This window comes from Sorex fumeus, unplaced genomic scaffold (genome assembly GCF_029834395.1).
Source record: "Sorex fumeus unplaced genomic scaffold, SorFum_2.1 ptg000054l, whole genome shotgun sequence".
Taxonomy (NCBI): domain Eukaryota; kingdom Metazoa; phylum Chordata; class Mammalia; order Eulipotyphla; family Soricidae; genus Sorex; species Sorex fumeus.
In genome coordinates this window covers 4,353,637-4,376,577 of record NW_026606111.1, presented here as the reverse complement: position 1 = coordinate 4,376,577, position 22,941 = coordinate 4,353,637, and the positions used below count along the sequence as shown (strand labels likewise).

The 22,941-nt window shown below is 39.6% G+C and overlaps 1 pseudogene; it reads right to left on the bottom strand.

The window, feature by feature from the left end:
- Nucleotides 1-20,500, bottom strand: part of LOC130033628 (histone deacetylase complex subunit SAP18-like) — a 39,135-nt pseudogene extending 18,635 nt beyond the window's left edge.
- Between the last annotated feature and the right edge of the window lie 2,441 nt (nucleotides 20,501-22,941).

Sequence of the window (22,941 nt, the reverse complement as noted above, 5' to 3'; positions counted from 1 at the left end):
ATGAGCTTAAAGAAGCTATGGCACACATAGAAAAACATAAGAATTATGAGGCAAAAATGAGAAAACTACAATTAGAAATGACAGAAAGAAGAGTATAGTAGGTGATATACAAAACTCAATAGAAGCTCTGAGCAGCAGACTAACAGCTGCTGATGAAAAGATTGAGGAGCTCCAAGACAAGATAAAGGAAAACTCTAGAAAACAATAGGGATGATAAAAAGTATGGAAAGAAACAAACAGCACACCAGAGAATTGTGGGATAATTCAAGAGGAATATATAAGAATTACTGAAGCCCTTGAGGAACAGGAAGAAGAATTTAATAAGAACAAATAGTTAAAGAATCAGATAACAATTTTAGAGTTGAAGAATACAGGCACCCAGATATAAGAGGCACAAAGGGCTCCAGTGAAAATGAACTTAAGAAGAAAAACTTCAGAGTCAGAGAGATACTGCAGCGGGAGGGCATTTACTTTGCATGTGGTGGAACCAGACTCAATACCTGGCATCCCATATGGTCCCCTGAGCACTTCCAAGTTTAATTATGGGTGCAGAGCCAGGAGTAATACCTGAGCACTGCTGGGTGTGGTCCCAAGCCGAGAGAGAGAGAGAGAGAGAGAGAGAGAGAGAGAGAGAGAGAGAGAGAGACTCCCAGACACATATTAAAAATGACAAAAGTAAAAAAAAACAGAGACAATATTAAAAGCACAGCATATATATTAAACGAGAGTCTATAAACCAGAAGAAAATGAGTGTCTATAGTACTGAATCTCAATGAAATGAACAGGTACCCAGGAACATTCTATCCAGCTAATCATTCAGGTCTGAAGAAACAATACAGAGCTTCAGGGGAAGGTAACAGTTTAGTGTATTCATAGCCTTGACACCAGTTTTGCAAGCATTAAAGGAGTTTCTTCTTTACAAGACTAGAGAAACTTTTGGGCACTGAGCATAACTTTCACTCATAGTACTTATGATTGCCCTCCACTAGATTAAGAAAGGTTTGTTTACTGTTAGTTTGCTAAGAGATTTTGTATGTTTTTATAATATCAATGTTTCACTTATAAGGAATAATCTATGACTGATCACGTGGGTTTTTTGGGATAACATCCATAGGGATTTAAATCTTTTACTTATTAATGCAGATATTTAAGTAGTATCTATAATATATTTTTCACTATTAAACCAGTATTCCTTTTCTTAGAATAAAACACACATTCATAGTTTTATAGGCCAATTCAGATTTTCCCCTTCAAAATTTTTTTGTTTTGTTAAATTTTACCTTTTCTTTTTCTTTTTATTTAAATGTAGGAGTAATGCTATTTACTCAGCCGTCGATTAAGCTGATTGAAGTGGGCATGAACTCCACAAAATTTTGCTTTTACTTAAAATTTTAATTCTTTTGTTAAATTTTACTTTTGTAGCATTTATCTCTTTCACGTAAATTTTAAAATGTATTATTACACAATTACTTTACCTTTACCTTTACTTATAATACAAATTTTTAAAATTAATATACCTTGGGTTGGAGTGATAGTATAGTGTACTTATAAGGCACTTGCCTTGCACATACCTGACCTGGGTTTGATCCCTAGTACCACAAATGGTCCCCCAAGCATGCCAGAAGTGATCCTCGAGAACAGAGCCAGGAGTAAGTCCTGAGCACAACTGGGTGTGGGACCCTCCCATAAAAAGAAAGAAATGTATGTATCTGTAATAAAAAAGATATACAGTTTAAAAAATTTATTTTATCAACTTAGTATTGATTTACAATTTTGTGGAACTTCAGGAGTTTAACTCTATTCAGTTATATGTGTGTAGATGTCCTCATGTCTACAATAAAAATAAAAGATTGCTCTCATATGTGGAGTAAGAAAGAAACGTAGTTAAGGTCAATAAATGGTCCATGTCATCAGAACTGAAGATTACATTAGAGGGGAGGGTGACTGGGAGTGGACATTGAAACACTGATGGAGGACTCAGTGGGCTCTCTGGTGTTGGATCTGGTGTTTGCATGATGTATGAATGAAAAGTGTAATTAACAGTATAGTGAATCCCAGTATCTCAGTGAAAATAGTAAAATAAGAAAATTACTTTCTGAATTTTGAAAAATTCAATTAAAAAAATAAAGGCTTAATATGTTGTCATATATAAAAGTTGGTTTTCTATGTAACAAATTTCAAAAGGTCTAAGATTTATCTTTACCAATGAAGGTAAAAGTAAAGAATAAAGAATATTTTATTAATAGTTTAATAATAAATTACACTTGTTTTAGAAAATAAGGGATGGATCTGCATAATTTAATTTATATATTAAATCTGTTTCTGAATTTGCAATGCAGTCTGCCATCTCTCTCTTTCTTCTGGCTCTCTCCCTATCCCTTCTTCTAATCATATAAAATAGGCTTTATATAGGTAGGCTGTTTAGGATATGAAATTAAAGAGTAAGTGAATATCATTAAATTATGTGATCTGATAAAGAATCAGAAATATATTCTACATAGATTTGACTAGCTTTCACTCAAATTTCTCAGCTTCATTTTACTATTTTTAGACATTTCATATTTTATAATCTCTCTTTGTTCCACTTAGTTCCCAGGAGAAGGAGCTCAAGATCTTTTAAATTCTGCACAGTCATATTTCAGACTTCATTTTAAAACCTTAAGAATCATTTTCCAGCAGGGGAATAGATAATTAAGCTGAGGACACAAATTAAGCCACCAGTTTGATGGGATGTAATACACTTTGTACTTCTGGTTCCAGGCATTTCTTTAGGGTTATCCCTCCCTGAATCCTTTCTTTCTCATTCTCCTGCAGGTGTATCTCCTGAGAATATTTCCCAAGCTACTTTCTGACCACAATTCTTCATCTCAGAGTCTGTTTCCAGGGCACTCAATATAAGACAGAAAGGGAGGGAGGTGGCACAGTGCCACCAATTTCTGTTTATTTCCCAAAGATCAGTAAATGTGTAAATGTTTAAAAGCACACTTAAAAGGTTGATGCTAATACAATTGAAAGAGAAAGTAGGCTATTTGAATTGGAGTAGGCTATTTGAACGGAGAAAGGAGAGGGAAGATAATATTCAGGGGCAAATGCTGTCTGTAATTAAGAAGAAAAAAATGAGTTTGGGCTTTTAAAATCAACCCACATTATTATCAATTATCCCCGTTACGGAGCTTGAAAACACTGACATGAGGTTGATCCCATCTGAGTATATCTCCTGAGGGTTGGTGATATATCTAGAGGCAAAGATGGAGGGGTTCAAAGTGCAGTGGTGTCACTCAAGGGAAAGAGAAATATTGAGCGAAAAGTTTCATTTTCTATGTAAGATACAAAGAGTGATCAGTGTTGCTGCATATACTGGGGTTAACAGAACAAAGGCATAAGCTTTTGGATCTTGGGTTCAGTTTGATTCCATCAATCACCAGTTATTGTTACTGGTAAAGCTGCATGATTTCTCTAAACCTGTAAATTAGATTTAATTTCAAAAGACAGTTGTGCAGCAGTATTTGAACCTGGGATTTGGCTTTCTCCACGGATGCGCTCCAGGTATTCTCTAGGACCCTGGGATGCCCGGCATCCCTGAGCCTCTTCCTGTTCATCCCCAATGCTGTGCTTTCCCTCCCAGCTGGTATCTTCCCTCCCCCAACACAGCAGGTACCAGTGTGGGCGTGGCCTCTTCAGAAATGGGTGTGGATTCTGTAGAAGTGGACATGGCCTAATTTTGGGCCTCCGCGGCTGCAGGTAGTTTAGTCATACCAGGAAATCTAGTGTAACATCTCAGTCCCCATACCTCCAAACCAACATGAAGAAGCAACGCAAATCCCCACCACGTGGGGAGGACAATGAAAAGAGTCCAGAAGCCTCAGTAGTGCTACTCACCTGAAGGACCACTCTGAGAAAGAATTCAGAAATGAAGACATGAAGATGTTCAATGAACTCAATGAAACAGTCAGACAGACATCCAGTAACATGAGAGAAACAATCGAGAAATTACGGGAAGAAATGAGAACAGTAATTGGAAAGCTACACACAGAAATGTCACGATTAAAAGATTCTGTAGAAGAAATAAAAAACTCAGTCTGTGTCCTCATCAGTAGAATGACCACAGCTGAAGACAGAATCAGTGAGCTGGAAGATCAGCTGTACAAAGCCAAAAGGCAACAACAAATAATGGCAAGAGACCTCAAATAGCTCTAGAGTGAATCAGAGTCCTAGGAGATGATTCCAAGAGGAAAAACATTAGAATCATTGGAGTACCAGAAGCTCAGGGAAACAGTCCCAGTGAAAAAGTCACAGTTAAACAAACCATTGTTGAAAAATTCCCAGAGCTGGACAATGCAGCCATTCAGATTCAAGGAACCCGAAGGGTGCCAGCTAAAAGAGACCCTAACAAAAACACTCCAAGACATATCATAGTTAGAATGATGGATGCCGAGGATAGAGACACAATATTGCAAGCAGCAAGGTCAAAGAAGGAAATCACATACAAAGGAGCTCCCCTCAGATTCACAGCAGACCTATCAGAGGAAACCCTCCAAGCCTGAAGGCAATGGTGGGATATAGTGAACAAACTCACTGAAATGAATGCTTCACCAAGAACACTCTATCTGGCTAAACTCTCACTCAAACTTAAAGGAATGGTACACTATTTTCTGGATAAACAGCAGCTCAGGAACTTCATAGACTCAAAACCAAACCTAAAAGAAGGGCTAAAGGGGCTACTATAAGACAAGACAAATCCTACAAGCACAACAGACCCTTACAGAAAGATGACACAAAACTCCATAACAATAATCTCTCTCAATGTCAATGGTCTAAATTCACCAATTAAGAGACACAGAGTGGCAAAATGGATTCAGAGACAGAACCCAACTTTCTGCTGCCTACAAGAAATCCATCTGAACAATCAGAGCAAACACAGACTCAAAGTTAAAGGACAGAAAACAATCCTGCAAGCAAACAGCTCTCTCAAAAAAACCTGAGGTGGCCATACTAATATTTGACAACATAAATTTCAGGTTGAAAAAGGTTAGAAGGAAGAGCAAAGGCCATTTTCTATTCATCAAAGGAAACGTGCAACAGGAAGAAATCACACTCTTAAATGTATATGCACCTAATGAGGGAACAGCTAAATATTTAAAACAACTGCTAACAGATTTTAAGGAGGACATTGCTAGCAACACAACAGTAGCCGGAGACTTCAACATAGTCTTATCACCTCTGGATAGATAAACAAGAACAAAATTCAGCAAGGAAACATTGGCTTTGAAGGAAGAAGTAGAGGAGAGAGGGCTTATAGACCTATACAGGGCTTTACACCCCAAAAAGAAAGAATACACATTCTTCTCCAGTGCACATGAAACATTTTCCAAAATAGACCATGTGCTAGGACACAAAACATACCTCAACAGAATCAGGAATATAGAAATAGTATCAAGAATCTTTTCAGACCATGATGCACTGAGATTACATGTGAATCACACACAGACACAGAGAACCAAATCAAACATCTAGAAATTTAAACAACTCAATGTTGAACAATGAGTAGGTCGGGAAGGAAGTCAAGGATGAAATCAAAGGATACCTGGAAACAAATGAGAATGAAGACACGAGCTACCAGAACCTATAGGATGCAGCTAAAGCCATGTTGATCACTTGATCACTTGACTTCCCGTTACTCATCGATTTGCTCAAGTGGGCGCCAGTAACATCTCCATTTGTCCCTGTCACGTGCTAGTGTAGCCCAATGGCGTCTGTTCGTTCTAGGAACAAGAAGACCCTCAAACCGATAGTTCAGGGTCTTGACAAAGAAGTCTGACCATCTTGTAGGTGGGTGGCCACGCGGTCTTCTGACGTCCTGTGGAATTCAGTCGGTAATGGCTCTATTCCAGCGGTTGTCTCCAAATCTTATTACGTGTCCAGCCCGTCTGATTTTCGACACCTTGGAAAACAAGACAGCATCCTGATTCTTCACAATGTCCCTGATTCTATCACGTTTCACTCAAATGAGAGAAAGCCATGTTAAGGGGAAAATTTATAGCTCTGCAAGTATTTCTTAGGAAGGAAGAAAGGGCCCACATAAACAACTTTATTTCACAGCTCAAGTTCTTAGAAAAGGATCAACAAAAGGAGCCCAAATCAGGGAGAAGAAAAGAGATCATAAAACTTAGAGAAGAAATCACCGACATGGAAACCAAAAAAACAATCCAAAAGATCAGTGAAACCAAGAGCTGGTTCTTCAAGAAAATAAACAAGATAGATAAACCACTAGCAAGACTCACAAAGAAAGAGAGAAAGAGAACCCTAATAAACAGAATCAGAAATGAGAAGGGAGATATCACAACAGAAAACAAAGAAATTTAAAAGATCATCAGTGACTACTTTGAAAGTCTGTATGCCATGAAACAAGAGAACCTAGAAGAGATGGATAAATTCTTGGATTCCTATAATCTCCCAAGGCTGAATCAAGAAGATCTAGAGTACCTGAATAGAGCTATTAACATCAAGGAAGTTGAAACTGTAATCCAAAGTATTCCCCAAAACAAAAGCCCTGGTCCATATGGATTCACTAGTGAATTTTCCCAAACATTTAAAGAGGACCTATTACCAGTTCTTCTCAAGCTTTTCCAGGAAATTGAAGAAACAGAAACTCTCCCAAAAATTTCTATGAAGCCCATATCTCTGAAATACCAAAAGGAAACAAAGACACCACAAGAAAAGAAAAGAAAACTATGGTCCGATATCCCTGATGAACACGGATGCGAAGATTCTCAACAAAATACTAGCAAATAGAATTCAACAACTCATCAAAAAGATCATACAGCATGACCAAGTGGGATTCATCCCGGGGAATCATGGATGGTTTAACAGGAAATCAATCAACACAATCCATCATATCAACAAAAGAAAAGATAAAAACCATATGATCATCTCAATAGATGCAGAGAACGCATTTGACGAGATCCAGCACCTGTTTATGATGAAAACCCTCGCCAAAATGGGTATAGAGGGGACTTTCCTCAATGTAGTTAAAGCCATCGACCACAAGCCTACAGCAAGCATCTTGCTCAATGGGGAAAAATGCGAGCCTTCCCTCTAAGATCCGGGATGAGACAAGGATGCCCACTCTCTCCACTGCCGTTCAATATAGTTTTTGTATTTGCAATAGCAGTTAGGCAAGAAAAAGATATTAAGGGCATTCAGGTAGGAAAGGAAGAAATCAAACTCTCACTATTTGCAGATGATATGATACTATACTTAGAGAACCCTAAAACCTCTACCAGAAACTCCTAGAAACAATAGACTTGTATAATAAAGTTGCAGGCTATAAAATCAATACCTATACGTCCATGACTTTCCCATACACAAATAGAGAGAAGAAAGTGACATGAAAAACAATCCCGTTCACAACTGTGTCCCAGAAAATCACGTACCTAGCTTAACTAAGGAAGTAAACGACCTGTACAAAGAAAACTACAAAAGGCTACTTCAGGAAATAAAAGAAGACATGAGAAAATGGAAAGATATCCCCTGTTCATGGATCGGGAGAATTAACATTGTCAAAATGGCAATGCTTCCCAAAGCATTGTACAAATTCAATGTGATCCCTATGAGGGTACCCATGATATTCTTCAAAGAAATGTAGTAAACACTCCTGAAATTTATGTGAAAAAATAAGCCTCCGAAATAGCTAAAGCAATTCTTACGCAAATGAAAATGGGAGGAATCAACCTCCCTAACTTCAAACTCTACTACAGAGCAGTAATAATTAAAACAGCATGGTACTGGAACAAATGCAGAGCTGCAGACCAATGGAACAGGTTTGAATATACTGATATCTTCCCCCAAACATATGATTATCTAATCTTTGACAAGGGAGCAAGAAATGTGAAGTGGAGTAAGCAAAGCCTCTTTAACAAATTGTGCTGACAAAACTGGACAGCTACCGAAAAAAAATGGGCTCAAATCTCTACCTAACACCATGTACAAAAGTAAAATCAAAGTGGATTAAAGGCCTCAACATCAGGCTGAAATCCATGAGGTACATTGAAGTCAAAGTTGGCAAAACCCTCCATGACATTGAAGCTAATGGTATCTTCAAAGATGTCACGCCACTGGCTAAGCAAGTGAAAACAGAGATAGACAAATGGGATTATCTTAAACTAAGAAGCTTCTGCACCTCAAAAGAAGCAGTGACCAAAATACAAAGACAATACACAGAATGGGAAAGCATATTTGCCCATACCCATCCAACAAGGGGTTGATACCAAGGATATACGAAGTACTGGTTGAACTACACAAGAGGAAAATATCCAACCCCAACAAAAATGGGGTGAAGAAATGAACAGAAACTTTCTCAAAGAAGAAATCCGAATGGCTAAAAGGCACATGAGAAAATGCTCTACATCACTAATCATCAGGGAGATGCAGATCAAAACTTCAATGATATATAATCTCACACCACAGAGACTGGCCCATATCCAAAAGAATAAAAGCAACTGGTGTTGGCATGGATATGGCGAGAAAGGACCCTCCTTTATTGTTGGTGGGTATGCTAACTAGTTCAGCCCTTTTAGAAAGCAGTATGGACGATTCTCAAAAAATTAGAAATTGAGCTCCCATTTGACCCAGCAATACCACTCCTGGGAATATATCCCAGAGAGGCAAAAAAAATATAGACGAAGTGACATCTGCAGTTGTTTGTTCATTGCAGCACTGTTTACATAGCCAGAATCTGGAAAAAACCTGAGTGCTCGAGAACAGATGACTGGTTAAAGAAACTTTGGTACATCTACACAGTGTAGTACTATGCAGTTGTTAGAAAAGATGAAGTTATGAAATTTACATACAAGTGGTACTACATGGAAAGTATCATGCTAAGTGAAATGAGCCAGAAAGAGAGGGACAGACATAGAAAGATTGCATTCATCTGGGGAACATAAAGTAACAAAATAGGAGACTAACACCCAAAAATAGCCGAGATAGGTACCAAGAGGTTTAGTCTATGGCTTGGAGGCCAGCCGCACATGCTAGGGGAAAAGGCAGCTCAGATAGAGAAGGCAGCACCAAGTAAAGGGTATTGGGAGGATCCTCCCAGAATGAGAGATGCATGCTGAAAGTAGACTATAGATAAAAAATGATTGCCACTCAATGCCTCTTTTGCAAACCGAAGCACCCAAAAGGAGAGAGAGAATCAAAGGAAATGCCCTGCCACAGATGCAGGGGGTGATGATAGGGGTGGGAGGGATACTGGGATCAGAGGTGGGGAAGAATGGGCACTGTTGGAGGGATGGGTACTCGATCATTGTATAACTGAAACCCAAGCACAAAAATTTGTAAGTCTACAACTGTACCTCATGGTGTTTCACTAATAAAAATAAAAAAAAGTCGTGTGAATTATTGCATGATTAAAGAAGATATGTAATACATTTAACAGAAGTTTAAATATCCAGGCAACCTTTTTATACTATTCAGGAATATTATACAATCATGTGACAGCTTGCATAAACTAATTTAACCTTGGCAGTGCACAAATGGGCCCTTCCTAGCCCCTTTAAAGTTTCTTCAATGCAGTTGAATTACAAGTATAGAGCTATGCTGGAATTTAGGCTATTCACTCCATTTTTTTTTATAGCTTTGAGATGTCTTCATTTTGGCATATAAATATTTACCAGTAAAATGTTACGCATAATTTATGTAATTATTACATAATTTACGTAATTTATGTAATTTACTACTTCCACTACCCAGCCACCGCCACACTCCAGGACGCTTTCCGGACCCAGACACATCATAAGACACTAAATACCCATCTTCTGGAATTGTCGTACCATATTTGATAGGGTTCAAATATGGTAACACCTACAAGGGTGATTAGAGGTCGCCCCAAAAGCCTCTATCCCTCTCGGAAAGACTGGCAAGCTACCGAGAGTATTCCACCCGCACGGAAGAGCCTGGCAAGCTATCCGTTGTGTATTCGATATGCCAAAACCAGTAACTACAACTGGTCTCATTCACCTGACCCTGAAGGCTTCACCGACATGGCAGCATTGAGAAGGATGAGAAAGGAGAGGCTGACAAAATCTCAAGGCCGACCTAGGCTGCCACAACAAAGGAAGACAAAAATGATCGTCTGTACTTTCAATGCACGTACGCTAGCATCAGATGCATCCATCGAGGACCTGATGGTACAAGCGCGAATGATCAAGTACGACATCATTGGTCTGACCGAGACAAGAAGGCACGAATCTCACCATGCTGTTTTCGACACTGGAGAAGACTTGTTCCTCGGAACATGCGATAAAAGAGGTGTTGGAGGCGTCGGTGTCCTTGTCAACACAAACTTGGCCAAGAGCATTGATTCATTCGAATGCCTAACAACCCGAATCGGACATTTACATTTGAATAGATGTGGCTCACTGCCTGTAGTTTCTATCTTCGTTGTCTATGCACCAACATCTCATTATGATGAAAGAGAAATCAAGAGGTTCTACATGGAGCTAGAGAAGTTCTATAAAGAAGACCACACCTTCTACAAGATCATTGTGGGTGATTTTAATGCCAAGATAGGACCGAGAAGATCAGCTGAAGAACTTCACATCGGGACCCATGGCCTAGAATGGAACGAACAGGGTGAGAGACTGTCTGAGTTCATCATGTCGACCAAGACCATTCATGGTAACTCACAGTTCCAGAAGGCAGAATCTAAACGATGGACATGGGAGTCTCCTGGTGGACGATTCCACAACGAAATAGACCACATCATATTCAATCGACGGTTTTGCCTGACCGATGTTGCTGTTGTCCTAAAATTTCGAACGGGATCGGACCACCATCTCCTTCGTGCAAAATTCTACTTCACAGAGCAGGGAGAAAGGACTGCAAAGTTCAAAAAGAGAACTCCCAGAATGACCACCAACTGGGAACTCTTTGGTACTACTGCGGCAACATGGGAAGATGCCATTGTTGACAACATTGACGAGGAATACGATCGACTGGTTCAGCACCTTCATGAATGTGCGAGGAACGCCAAAAGAGAGATAGCCACAAAAAATCGCCTATCTTCGAAAACTCTTGAGCTAATTCACCAGCGTGGTTTGGCGCATGCCTCAGGCAACCGCAAGCTAACGTCCGAGCTCGCAAAACAGTGCAGAGATGCGATCAAGGAAGACCTCAAAGAGAGAAGAGCAGAAGTACTGGTAGATGCGGCAGAAGCCGGGAAAAGTATTCGTAACGCCTGCCTGTCCTTCGCCAACTACAAGACCAAGATGACTGCCCTCTGACGTCCTGATGGATCCATCACATCCTCCAGAACGGCAATGGAGAAGATTATCCATGACTTCTACTCAAATCTCTTCGATAGCCATGTCCACTTGCCAACATACCAAATTCCACAGGATGGATATGTCGTTCCCAACGTTCTCCCTTCCGAAATCCGACACACCATTTCATCAGTAAAGAAACTAACAGCACCCGGCCCAGACAAGGTCAGACCTGAACACCTAAAGAACCTGCCATCAGTACTCATCAATACACTGCCTTGGCTCTTCACTCGCTACCTGTCTGAATGCAAGGTTCCGTCCCAATGGAAAACCAGCAGGACCATACTACTGTTCAAGAAGGGAGACATCCATGACATTGGCAACTATCGCCCGATCTGCCTATTGTCTGTCATCTACAAGTTGTTCACTTGAGTCATCCTATATAGGATTGGCAGAACACTAGATGAAGGACAACCATGCGAGCAAGCCGGGTTCCGCAAAGGATTCAGCACCATCGACCATATCCACACGATAACCAAGCTCATTTAGGTTTCTCGGGAGTTCAAGATGCCTCTCTGTTTAACGTTCATTGATTTAAAGAAGGCCTTTGATTCTGTTGAAATGGAAGCGGTCATTGAAGCCCTAGCCAATCAGGGCATTCAAGCCCAATACATCAGGATCCTCCGTGAGCTGTATTGTGGATTCACTACCAGGATCTCACCATTCTACAAAGAAGTGATGGTTGATGTCAAGAGAGGGGTGCGGCAGGGTGATACCATTTCACCGAAACTCTTCAGTGCCACCCTCGAGAACATCATGCGACAACTGGAATGGGAAGGAATGGGAGTGAAGATAGATGGTCGGCAACTACACCACCTCCGCTTTGCTGATGACATTGTTTTAATAACACCAAACATCAGCCAAGCGGCACAAATGCTGGCCGACTTTGACCGTGAGTGTGGAAAGGTAGGACTACAGCTGAATCTTACGAAGACATTGTTTATAAGAAACAGCCTCGTTCCTGACGCCCCATTCGCTCTCAACGGAACGACCATCTCCGAATGCAACAGCTATGTGTACCTAGGTCTAGAGGTCAACATGACAAATGACCTGACACCCGAGCTGCGCAGGAGGAAGAGAGCGGCTTGGAACGCCTTCAAGAACATTGAAGAAATAGCTAAGAGGACGAAGAACCTCCGGCTTCAGGCACATCTCTTCAATTCCACTGTTCTTCCTGCATTAACATATGCCTCAGAGACCTGGGCCCTACGCAAACAGGATGAGAACGCTATTTGGGTCTCCCAAAGAGGAATTGAAAGAGCTATGCTTAGAGTATCACGTTTCACTCAAATGAGAGAGAGAATCCGGAGTTCTGACATCCGTTGACGATCAAGAATCAGGGACGCTGTCTCATATGCCAAGGTGTCAAAAATCAGATGGGCTGGTCACGTAATGAGATTTAAAGACGACCGCTGGACTAGAGCTGTTACCGACTGGATTCCACGGGATGTCAAAAGACTGCGTGGCCGCCCACCTACCAGATGGTCAGACTTCTTCGTCAAGATCATGAATGATTGGTTTGAGGCCCTTCATGTTCCCGGAGCGAACAGATGCCATTGGACTACACTAGCACGCGACAGGGACAAATGGAGACGTTCCTGGCGCCCGCTCGAGCAAATCGACGACTAACGGGAAGTTAAGTGATTAAGTGATGTAATTCAGGGAAATGTCAAAGTTTATGGGAGGTAGTAGCTGTTAGACTACCAAAAAAGCCAGTAAACGTTTGTGTCATTTATTTTTTTTAATCTAAAGTTTAATTTAAAAGTGTATTTATCATTTTCTCTATAAGCTTTTAAAAGGTCCTTTCAAACTAAAGCAGCAAATAGCAAAACTCATGGGTCGTCTCAGGCATAACAAGGGATCTACAAGAGAGCTATAGAGTTGACTTTTGTTATTATTTGTTTGGGAGCCACATCCAACAGTGCTCAGGACTTACTCCTGGCTCTTTGTTCAGTGACGACTCTTGATGTACTCAGAGGTACATCCAGAGTGCCTGGGATTGAACTCAGATAGTCCCTGTGCACTAAAGATTACCCACTGTATAATCTTTCTGGCCTTGAGAGCAGCAGAGTTTGAAAACTGGAAGTAACTTTAGAGTCTCTCTTGACTTAAGGTCCATCCCCACACTCCAACCCTTTTTTAAAAATGAAAGTGAAAGAGAAGCAGGACATGGTGGTGAAGGGTCCTGAGCAGAGTTCTGTAGGTTGTTGTTGAAAAGGCTAGCCCTCACAGCATCTCCAGACCAAAGTCCAAAACTCTGAACTGTATGATAAAACCTATGTGGTTGGTTTCTGTCAGCCATGAGCTAGTGGTGTTTTGGAGGCTACCTACACAGACCTTCTGCTGACTGGTAAATTAGACAGAAACACCAAATCACATTGCTAGGCACAATGGAAGTCCATAACAATTCAAGAGATAAATGTGAATATCCTGTAAATATGTTGTTATTTAAAGACAAAATCAAAAGAAATAATCTCTTCTACATAATTAATTCACTTCTTGAAGGTAATAATACTGCCAGGATTATGGAACTAGAGGAATATGTTGCCTGAGAGAGAAAGAATGGGCCTGATTATCAGAAAGTAAATGATTAAGAAATATGTATGAAAATAAAACCCAAAAATTTAAAAAATTTTGGAAAATTTTGAAAAAAATTCTAAAATATACATCTGAATGCAAAATATGTGCCCAAATGGTGGTGAAAAGAAATAAGTCCATTTCATAACAAGGGGCCCTACTATTTTGTTCTTCAGACTGTGTTTGTTAGGCAGTGTCAGTTTGCCCTGTCAGATCCATCTCCATGTTTGACCCTATTAAGGCTTCTGAGTCTGACCTCTTATGACAGGATTATCTGGCTTCCCTTCTTCATCTTTTGTGTGGTTTTGAGTCAATGAGAGGCTCTGGCATGAAGTCAAAGGAGGGATGATAGTGAAGCTTGGGGCATTTATGTTCCTGACTCCTTTCTTATAGGACTGCAATTTGACAATTATCCTGCTCTCTAGGGTCAGAGTTCCCGTCCGGTTTATGTCCTGACTCTTACTAGCATTAGACTCTTATGTCCTTATGTCCTGACTCTTACTAGCTTAGACTTGGAAAAAATTCCCTTCTCTTGTGTATCTGGATTTAGGAGAGGGCAGTAATGGATTTTATTGTTGTCTATCTTAGACCAGTCCCATGGTTTCCTGTCATCTGATCCATTATTTTGTAAAGAGAGTTCACTAAAATCTTCTAACTTACTCTTTCAGACTTTGACTAAAGTTTCCTGGCAGTCTGTTTGTTTATTCAACTACTGTTGGATAACGTTGAGTTGTCCATGCTCCTCCCTAGGGAGCTTAGGTTTATTGAACTACTTCCATAAGAGTGCCCCTGAGGCACACCCAACTCCATCAAGCACTAATAGTCCTTAATTGCTTTTCTCTTTCCTTTTCTTCGTGTCATTTGCATGGTTTAGCAATGTCCTTTTTGTATAATCACAGGAAGAAATAGTTCATGCTATGCTTTGTAACATGGGAGTTAAGTGGCTCTAAAATATTTGCTCCTAGGCATCCATATTTACTTCACTTAAGCCTCAGTTGCTTTTACTTCCTAACACCCCCCAAAAAAGGGTCCTTAAGCAGGGATTGGACGGACCCAGGGCAAGCCTCAAGTCACCCTGACATCAAAAGATAGTTTTAACTTTTTTTTAATCATGAGTTCATTAAGAGTCAGTTCTTTAAGAGTCAGTTCTTTAAGAGAAGATTATTCTGAGCAGGGAGGGCACGCGTAAAACTCATGGGATAGCACAGAGGCTACTTTTAGCTTTGTGTTAGGGGTTGCTCCTGATGGTTCCTCAGGGACCATGAGGTACCTGGGATCAAATTTGGACTTCCTACATTCAAAGCATACACTCAACCTGTTGAGCTCTCTCTCTGAACCAGAAATTTTTTTCTTCCAGAGCAGTACATAAAACTTATACACAATTAATTTGCAAATGATTTATTTTACTAAATTGGAAGTTGATTTTGATCAAGGAATATTTTATTTTTGGGAAAAACAATACAAAATTGATTGGTGACTTTCTGGAAATAGTAGAAATAAATATAAATTTTGCAAAAGAATCTCCAACAAAGTAAATAGTAACTTTCACCCAAATGAAGACTTCTGAAATAAACTTAAAAAAAGAGGTTGATATAGAAATATGAAAATAATCTTGGGCACGCCATTATTTTTGGCATTTTTATTTTCATAGTTGTTGCTGAAAATTGTAACTGGAAGGCAGGTTTCTGTCAATGAACACTAGAATCCTCTGAAACTCTTATGGGCTGAATTTATGTACTATCATTTTGTATATCCTGGAATTAATGAATTTACCTTTGCAACTTAATATTACTGAGTCTATACCAGAAAAGGAAGAACAGAACCCACATTTAACTTTGAAAGTTGTCTAAACAGAAAGAACCTGTCAAAGTTCTCCAATGTTTCTATTATTTTAATATTTCATTTTGTGAAAGCTGAGAGTAATTTGTAATTCTTGATTCTAGCCTTGAAAGTGATTTCCCCAGGATAGAAGTCTGACTGCAGTTTTTATTTTCAGATCATAGCTGAGACACTTTTTCTTTTTTCAATTAGGGGTGTTTTCTGCTGCAAACACAAAAGCATGATGATTAAATAAAGAATTATATACTAAAGAAATTAATGATGACACATTTCAGAATTCAAAAATAGAGTTTGTTTTGGTCAGGTTAGTGATCCATTGATTCAGTGATGTCACCAGGGATCCAAGTTCTTCCCATAGATTTGCTTTGCTGGACTCATTGTAACACAAAATTTAGATTGTATTCTTTTACTGCTTCAAAACACTCTCTGGAACTATCTGATGTAACATTCAATCTTGTTCACATCCAAAGTAAAATATCCATTTTCTTCATGTAGAATTTGACCAATGGAGGCCCCATAATTTCTTTTCCATGATAGAAGACAGAACAATGCACAGACTAACATCAGCAAAGAGGAAACAACTTCACCATGGAGTGAATGGTCAAACAAAATCAGAATTTTTTTAGGAAGGCAAATGCATGTAGGGAATGTAACCAATGCTCTCTACCATCAATATAAATTACATTTGCAACGGCACCCATAGGAAGTTTATAGGCAGTTTTACTTAAGCTAAAAAAATATAATTAAACCAAGTCACAAAAGAAGTTTTTGTAGAATTACTCTGAAAAAGGACATTATTTTTCTCTAAAACTTTGAATTTAAAGAATTTTCCCTAAATCTCTCTAAAATTTTGCCTTAAATTCTTTTGTATAAATAATACTCTTCAGAAGTCTAACAATCTTAGGCACAGTAGAAAAGAACTTTGCATTGATTTACTTTTCTTGTCTATCAACTAATAAAGACAGTGGTTTTTGGTTTTGACAAGACCACAGTTCTAGACAAGTCATGTTTCTGGATAGTTGGATGGGGATGAAGTTCAAGGTATTGACATCATGAGTTAGGACTATGCATTTTAGGTAATTCATTTTTTCGTTAATGCAGCAAAATCATGGGATATTAAACATTATAAGTGTTTCACTTACATGTACAATGCCAATATTAAGTTAAAGTTTTGTCCAAGCTAAAACATTCTCATCTTTCTGAAGGTGGTAATGCTTCAAAATGGCTCTCAAAATAGGAATTCTCATCTTTCTGCAGGTGTGGCTTCAAAATGGCTCTCAAAATATGAATTTTAGAAAGTTACACTAAGCAAATAGGTCGACAAAACCCAAAAGTTGACTGTATCAATCTCCTAGATGTTAATTATCAGTTTCATTTAATTGTATATTAAGAAGTACATAACCAACAATTTCTTAATTTCTTAGAAATATTAATGATTTTAGAGCAGAAAAAAATATATGTGGGCTGGAGCGATAGCACAGCAGTAGGGCATTTGCCTTGCACGCAGCCAACATGGCCGACCCGAGTTCTATTCCTCCGCCCCTCTCGGAGAGCCTGGCAAGCTACCGAAAGTATCTCGCCCGCACGGCAGAGCCTGGCAAGCTCCCTGTGACGTGTTCGATATGCCAGACACAGTAACAACAAAGTCTCCAATGGAGACGTTCCTGGGCCCGCTCGAGCAAATCGATGAACAACGAGAGGGCCTTTACTTTACTTTACTTTACTTACATAATATATAAAATCTCCTGCCCCCGCGCCTGGCTGTCCTCTCTGGGGCCCCTTGGAGGGGGGCGGGTTGAGTTTCCCTCCCTGCCCTGAGCAGAGCCCCAGCAGCTGAAGACCTCCAGAACCAGCCACAACATATACATATACATACAATATATAATATTGTAATTATTGCACTAGGAGACTTTTTCCAGCAACAAAATAGGGAAATTTTTAAATTAAGAACATTAATTTGATTCTCCTATGCCACAGAGAAATGAGTAGGAGTGAAGAAGACTCTCATGGGGAAGGACTGTGAATATAAAAATATTTATATATATGATGTGTATTTTAAATCTGGAGAGGCAGTTCAGGGATTAAGTGCTTGCCTTGCACAAGGCTGACCCTGCTTCAGTCCCTGGCATTTCATATGTTTGCATATGTTCCTTGAGCACAACCATGAGTGATCCCTGAACACAGATTCAGGACTAAGTCCTGAGAACTGACATAATTTCTCTAAAAGACAATGATTACATGGATTATTGTTTGGTGATTAGAAAAGGAATATGTCTTTCTTTCTTAAGAAAGATTCAAGAATTTTTAACAAATTAAGGATATGACCAAAAACTTTAAGGTATCAGAATGCACCTATGCTAAAAATTCTACCAATATTTCTTTTCAAGTCTAAAAATTTATTCTTTGTAAACTGAGTGAAGAGGATGTGCATGTACGGACAGCCTGGTGCAGTGAAGAGAATGTGCTAGAAAGGGTTATCAAGGGGTTTCAGAGTTTAAGCAGAGTAAAAAAGCATCCTTATGGAGATTTCTTGAAGAGGGGTGTTACAGAATGAACAAGTTGAGAAGGGTATATATGGGGAAGTAAAGAGAATGACTTGCATGGAGTTTCAGAGACTGAAGGAAGATGGGACTTCCCTGTGTGCTGATGTCCAAGAGATCAGTTATGTGGGGGAGGAGGTAATTTTAAATACCTGAATACATTTAGAAAGTGATTAAATAAGTGATTAAATGTGTTAAAGTTAATGGTTATCAATATTCTCACTTTTGGAGCAGAAAATAGAAAAATATGAATGAAAAACAGGGCATAAACTCAGAGGAGTTGAAAAAATAAAGTGGTTTCCAGTATATGACATCTATAGGACAGCTTACTGATGAATGTGTGAATTTATATGTAGCAATGGAGAGAGAGAGAGGAAGCATGGACCTCTCCAATTCTCCACCAGGGCACTTTTCTTCCTTCTCTCCTTCCAAACACCAAGCAGCAGTGTGGTTTTTAATCTTTCATGGCTGGTGTCAAACCACAGCCCTCTGTCATTCTATTTATAGAAACAATAATAAAACACAAAAATGTAGGGTCAAAAGGACAGAACTGGTATATTAAAGTGATGACAAGCTGATATCAGCAAAAATAAATACCATTTTAAATACTGAGGAGGTGATTCAATAGGCTTGAGTACATGTTTTTTATGGAGGAGGTCCAGGTTTGATTAAATTAAAGCAAGAGAAACTACCATGGAAAAAGACAGCATAGCAACCGAGACAAGACGTTTACTAGTACATATCTGACAAGGGTTATTTTCCAAAATACATAAAATAATTTGCACAGGTCAATAACAACAACAGTAACAAAAGCAACTCATTTAAAAAAATGGGCAAAACCTGATCAGACACTGCTCAAAAAAGTCATATGGATGGACCACAGATATATGAAAAAAATGTTTAACAGTTGTGTATCCTCTGTCTGGGTCTGCTCCGGTGGACTGACGTGTGTCTGGCCCTTCTCTGCAGCTCCAGTGGGTCATTATTTTGTTTGTTTTGTTTTTGTATTTCAAGATCTTTAACAAATGACAAATTTCATTAAGAATCTCATATGCAAAATATTATGAGGTGATAAAATAACCCAACACACATAAATTAATGCATTTCCTATTGAAAACATATACAACATTCCATTGTTTCAACACTTTGCATTAACTTATGTATCTATACTTTCACAATACAAATCTATCTGATTAATAAAGAGTTAGAGTACAAAATAAAAGTTTAAGCCTAATCTATCCTCAGGTGAAAACTCTTTCTTTGACCTATTGTAGCATTCCTAAACAAACTTGATTGTTTAATCTGTTTCGGTGGTTGGGATGACTGAGACCACACTTGGATGTTTCTGCCTTGACATCTGACTCCATACTGAGGGATCACTAATGACCGAGTTTGGAAAAACATATCTAGTGCTAGATATGGGACTCACGCAGGCTGCTTGAAAGACAAGCGACTACCTGCTGCACTTTATCTCTGGACCAGGCTTGTTTAATCTTTCCTTGTCTTGTGTGCTCATGTGGAGACTAATATTAAAGTTAGGCTGCTTTGCCAAAGTGTACTAAGTAAAGCTGAACTCCAAAGAGTCATTCTTCACTCCAAAGATTAGCAGGAACATATTGAAAATGATTGAAAAAAATTGTAGGACCATATCGTATAGAGGAAAGGAAGAAGAAAGTAGCCATTGTGGGTAATTGAGAGAAAAGGAGGTAGGTGTAATTCAGTGTGGGCACCACGGACAAAAAGAGGAATAGTACTCCAGTCAAATACTGTAATATTTTAACATCTTATCTCTTGGAAGGCTTATTTATCAATATCTCACAAAGTAAAAACTCAATGAAATGAACACCTCACCAAATAGCATAACACCCAAGGATAGTAGAGATAAGGGCCAGGAGGATGGCTCCACAGCTTGAAAGCAGGCCTCAGTGGGGTGTTTTGAGCCTCAATGTTGGTCGAGTCTTAGTGGTGCCAGGTTGGTGCCTCCTGCCGGTCTTACTCAGGCACTTGAGATTTCACCCGGATCCTCCTGGCCGGAGGAGCTGATGTTGGCACAAGAGGCTCCTGCCTGGCCTTCTCCACGTGCTGGCAGCCCTGTCTGGGGCTATGGCTTGTGGCCACCATTTGCTGTGCAGGACATATTCGTGCCTGTGTTCTGCAGTGTATGCTTCTTGTGTGGCCAATGCCTGCGTCTACGATCATGGATTCGTGCTTGTGCACACGCATGTGCACTCGTAGTTGTGTGTATGTTCATGCCTGTGTGCACGTGTGTTCAAGTAGGCGTGCGTCCTTGTGTATGTCCACTCGTGAGTACACGTGGGCGCCGGCGTGTTTAGAGTGACTTCCCTGCTTGTGTACGCCATGCGTCCACGGCCACGCATCACGGGCACTCAGAAGCACTTGCACACAGGAGGACAGCAGCCCTGTGAGAATCCTGGCCCGCAGTGCGCATGGCCCTGCGGCTTTTCTCTGTGCTGTTGGGTTGTTTTCCTAATGGAAGTGAAGGAATTTGAAAAATTTTCCTGTTAACTCAAACAAATAAACAAAACACTTAAACATAAATTATCATTAGAGAAGTACAAATCAAATTACAGTGACCTGATATTTCACACCTGCGAGGCTAGCCAAATAAAATAGATGGGAAATAAGAAGTGTTGGTTTGGATGTAGAAAAGAAACAACTCTGCTGCACTGTTGGTGGAATGTAAATTGATTCAGCCTCTACAAAAATGGTATTAAAAGTAAAGTAAAGGCCCTCCCGTTGATCATCGATTTGCTCGAGCGGACCCAGTAACGTCTCCATTGGAGACCTTGTTGTTACTGTGTCTGGCATATCGAATACTCTCGGTAGCTTGCCGGGCTCTCCGAGAGGGGCGGAGGAATCGAACTCGGGTCGGCCATGTTGGCCGCTTGTAAGGCGAATGCCCTACCGCTGTGCTATCGCTCCAGCCCACAAAAATGGTATTAATAGTATTGTAAACCCCAGACTCGCAATTAAATAAGCACTGTAGCACTGTCCTCCCATTGTTCATCGATTTGCTCGAGCAAGTCCAGTAATATCTCCATTGTGAGACTTGTTACTGTTTTTGTCATATCAAATACATCACGGGTAGCTTCTTGCCAGGCTTTGCCGTGTGGGCAAGATAACTCTTGGTAGCTTGCAGGGCTCTCTGAGAGGGGCAGAGGAATCAAATCCAGGTCGGCCAGGTCGGCCAGGTCGGCCGCGTGCAAAGCAAATGCCCTACCCACTGTGCTAATGAATTAATAAAAAATATAAAAAATTCAAACAAGAAAATTGTATGGTGATGCCTTAAAATTAAAAATGAAAATTTATTATGACCCAGAAATTCATAATGAAATTCAGAGGATATAAAAACACCTAATGTTCATAGCAGAATTATCCACAATATCTTAAACATGGAATCCACATAAGTATCCATCAACACATGACTGGATGAAAAAGCTGTGGTATATAAACTCAGTGGAACACTACTCTGTCATTAAAAAGATAAAATAGTGCCCTTTGGTACAAAACGGTGGCTCTTGAGGTGATTATGCTATGCAAAATAAGGAACTACAAGTTATCAAATGTTTTTGTTTCTTTAAGGAACATAAAACATGCAAGCAAATTAATTTTCAAAAGTAACAAAATGAACTCCTTGGCCTGGTGAAAACAATGGTGTTTATCAGAGAAGATGGGGAGGTGAGGTTGAAGGTGCGAGAGGAGGGTTTTTGGGTTGTGGGATGTCAATGGAACTTTGGTGGGTATGGTGAATATTAAATGCATTTAGGACTATGCTTTTAACCCTCTTGAATTCTATGTATTTAAAAACAACTATAAATCAGCATAAAGAGAAAAATATATTCTATAAACTTCTAGAGGAAAATTTAAAATTAAAAATTTAAACTTAAAATAAAAAAATTAGAATTAAAACTGGTGAAACTATCCCCAATTATGGAATAAGATGGATTTTAGAAAGGACGAGGTATCTGAATGGAAGTTGAACTATGGGATGATCTGGTCAAGTAAAGAACAATGGAAGACCCCATTAGATGAGAATACGTGGGAGCTACGTAGACTTCTTGAAAATCCTGTTCAAACTTAGATACTCCTCTTACTCCCCTCCCCTCCTCCTCTCTCTCCCACACATCACTCTGGCACACACTGCCTTGATTCAGTGCTATAATTTCTTACTCAGACTATTGTTAACAGCTTCCTAAATGGTCTCTCCACCTGCAGATTGGAAGTTTTAAGTGAACAGCTTTAGGTGAAAAGATAAAAGAATCAAAGATACTGGAGAGAATTTTTTTTTTCTTTTCGGGTCACACCCTGCAATGCACAGGGGTTACTCCTGGTTCTGCACTCAGGAATTACTCCTGGCGGTGCTCAGGGGAACCATATGGGATGCTGGGAATAGAACCCGGGTTGGCCGTGTGCAAGGCAAACGCCTTACCCGCTGTGCTATGGCTCCAGCCCCCTGGAGAGAGAATTTTTTCTCTAGGAAAATAAATCCTCTCTACTTAACTTTACTGATGGGGAATAAGGACGTTGTTATTGAAATAAAACTCATTCACTATACATGTACAAAAGCCTGTGATAGTACAGGTGCGAAAGATAAGCAAAGTTTATTATCTTATGACTCTAATAATTATTGGTGAATTTCTTCC